The sequence below is a fragment of the Egretta garzetta genome, unplaced genomic scaffold, assembly GCF_000687185.1.
Source record: "Egretta garzetta isolate BGI_Z169 unplaced genomic scaffold, ASM68718v1 scaffold39, whole genome shotgun sequence".
In the NCBI taxonomy this organism is placed as follows: Eukaryota; Metazoa; Chordata; class Aves; order Pelecaniformes; family Ardeidae; genus Egretta; species Egretta garzetta.
The window spans coordinates 4,200,694-4,204,235 of NW_009260945.1; positions in this window are offsets into that span (position 1 = coordinate 4,200,694).

Below are 3,542 nucleotides of genomic sequence, written 5' to 3' on the forward strand. Positions count from 1 at the left end.
GCAGGAATGGGGTTTCAGTTGTTATTAAGAGCCGGGCTGTGAAATTCAAAGGGTATATTGAGTTTTCAGTAACATGGGGGATAATTTGAGGCGTTATTTTCCTCCAGCGCAGGCTTGTAGCTGCCATCCAAAAGGGCAGAATTTCATAGGCTTTAGCTGGCAAAGAAGTTGAAGAAGCCTAAATAGGTGTAGAAATACTGAGAAGCTGGGAGTTCTGTTTCGGGGGCTAATTGCCTTTTCTCCGTTGGTGTAGTTCAGGTAGTTATATGTTTATGGATTTAGTGGGGTCGATTCTTTTTCTCTAGAGAAAGCAATGACAAAATATTTGATACCTTGAAAGCACGCTTCCTATGTCAGATACTAGGGGTAGAGCTTTGAGCCAATCTTAACAAAGTTAAGCATCACTTTAATCAAGTGCAGTCTTCCTGGGGTTGACTTTGGGCGAAAAAATGAAAGAAAAAAGATAAAATAGATTCTCTAGCTGGTAGTTCATCACTCTGATCAAAGAAAACAAGTTTAAAAAAATGATCTGTGTTCACTGTTGTATTTCAGTGCTGTTAATGGGAAGTTTGTAACTAAAATCTCCCAAATTCACTGAATATTTGAATTCCTCTCTGCTCCTCTGAATGACGTTTTCCTCACAATTCTAGACGCAGCCAATTCTTATCCAAACTTCTATATCCTAACTTAATGTTCCCTCTATTTTCCTAATATATGAGGACTTTTTATATTTAATTCACATACTGCTACTAAAAAACCTTCTCTCTAAGCCTGAATAATGAAATGAGATAAATGTAAGGCGGCGTTCAGAGACACAGGCTGTGCTAATTCTGCTTTCAACTTGCATCTAATGGTGTCAAGTTGTACTCTGTTGGCAGGAGGGACAACTTAATTCGTTCTCCTATTAAATTTCTTAAGCGATATTGAACCGTTTGGGGGTTTTTTTTGAAAGCACTAAGCTAGTTCTGCTACACGTGGTAGCTTTCGTATAAGCAGATAAGCAATTTCTGATTTTTCGGTAGCGTATAACCAACTGTTTGAAAAAACTGCTTCATTGGCAGAAAAAAGCGCTGCAGTATTTCGATTGCCATCAGATCCACCAGTGATTGGGGTCTGTTGAATGAATTCATGGGACAATGCTTTTGGCAGATTTTACGATGTGTCTTTTCCTAAATGATTTGACTAAAATGATATTCATCTCTTTCCCAGCCGATAGTATTGCTTTGGTAACTTGCCCATCCGTTCAGGGGGAGACAAGAAAGATTTCTGTGAAATCTTTCAAATGATAATTTCAAGCAAGAAATATTTTCCTTCAAGTCACCCAACCTGGTGACTGTGGAAACTGTAAGAAAAGCTACACTAGGAGAGCTCAGTCTTCATACACCGTGCCTCAAATCACTAGAAGTTATTTTAATTTTGCCCCCTATCTTCTCCCACCCCACTACCCAACAAGTTAGAAATAATAAAAATAACAGCATGATTTGACTCCAAACACACCCTGGGCACTTCAGCAAAGTGGGAAAAGCAAAACTTTCCTCTTCGATACCCCCCCAGCGCATCTCTCGGCGGGCTCTACCTGAAGATGCTGGCCATGGGGTGGGGGCAGGCATCTATTTTTAAACAGCAGGCGAGGTCAAGTCCCGCACCATGGTTAACACGGAGCCTCCTTCCAGTGTTCCCAGTGATCCCTCTTGACGAGCGTGAAACGCCACGAAGCGCTGCGGTGATGACTTTATGAATGGCCTGTTTGTCTCCCTCTCCCCTGGCAGCCCTTTTTTGTATTTATTTATCCTCCCCCCCCTTTCCTTTTTCACCCCACACTTGTCCAGTGGCCCAAAGCAGTTTCGCAGATATGGCAGCTCACGTGAATTATGAAAATGGGAATGTGGCTCCGTTGATTTGTACCCTGCCTGCTGGCGCTTTGTCAGGTTTGGGTTTTTTTCTTATTTTCGCTGCAAAAATTCTTCTTTGTGAAAAGGTGGAGGACAAGGAACTGCTTTTATTCCTAGATGCACGACCCTGGGCACCTCGCATGCTTCAACAGGAAAAATAATTGGCCAAAATTAAATAGGCATTTCCCAATATAACCCAAAGGCAAAAGCTCTCCCCATCACCTGTGGCTCCGGCTCCACTTGCGGGTATGCTCACACAGGCAGTGTCTGGATCCTGCAGTCAGAGTCTGGATCCAGGGGTAATTTCTGCAGGTGGTATTCATCTCTGAAATAAATCCATATCTGGGAGACAACCAGGAGCAGGCTGTTTGAGTTCCCTTCTCCATGCCACCCTCTGAAGGGACAAAATCCATTTTCTGTGCACTCTGGGAGAGAGGAGCTTAAAAAATGTTGGAAGGGTTTGTTTAATTATGCGGCCTAGCAGCTTGTTTCAGAAGTATTGCTGGCAAATGACCCAACCTTCTTCAGGGCTGATGTTAAAATCTCTTTCCATATTTTTTTTTTTGGGGGGGGGAGGAAAAAAAAGGTTATCCTTCACCCTTTCCAGCAAGCCAGGAAAGCTTGAAACTGAAATGGTGGCTTTATGCCCAGACAGAGAGGAACTGAAATAAATATGAGCAGGGTTAAGAATTTTCTTTATTGAGAGCACCTGCTCCAGTTTTATATGGAGCGTTGCTAAAAATTCCTTCATTACGGTGTGCTCAACTTTGTGGGAGTTCAGTGAAGCCTTTAGTGCTGAGAAAACCCAAACGAGTCCTTTGGACCTCTCCGGGGAAAGACTTTCCCTGCTCTCCTCCAAACTAATTTGATGTGTCCAAAGCTAACGCAATGACAGAGCTGCTTGTGATGCTCCCAAGGCCAGTTGCAGGTGGAAATGTGTGTCTGGCCTTGCCGTGGATGAGTTACAGGGCAGGGCAGTGAAAAAATGAACCAGCAAAACCTCTCTACTTGTGAAGTTTCATGCAAAATGGCAATTTCTGCTGCTTTTTGCAGGAGCTGCACGTCTCCTGCATGTATCCGGCACTCCTGGAGATCAGCAGACCCTTCTTGTACCTGTTTAAACACCTTCTCAAGCCGAGTGTGTCAGAGCGGCTGGGTTAGGAGTTTATTCTGTAATACACCACACGTCAACATTTCCTCGTCGCTATGATGGGAGAAAGACAAAAGCAAGACAAGGTTTTAGCAAGAGGCAAGATATTCTCATTAATCAGGGTGATGGAGCTGGAAGAGGCACACATCAGACAGGTCAGATCTCTGGGCATTAAGCAAGAAATTTCAAGCTAATTTGGGGGCAAAAATAATAATTTCAAGTTTAACTTAATAATATTAATCAGTTAGCCTGCGACTTTGAGACAGCGACATTCTTTTGGCTTTTGTCTGAGAGTAAAACAATTAGGGGCTAATCCTGTAAACTCTATTATTGTTGGAGTTGAGGCTGATTAGTCACAGACCACTCAAAGCTCCAACTCCTGCTGTCAAAGGCTGGCTCTCCAAAGGATTTTTGCTGTAGTTGCAACCATCCAAGGACACACAAAAGTGGACATGGAACTGTTGGAGTGGGGCCAGAGGAGGGCTCATAAAATGCTCCGA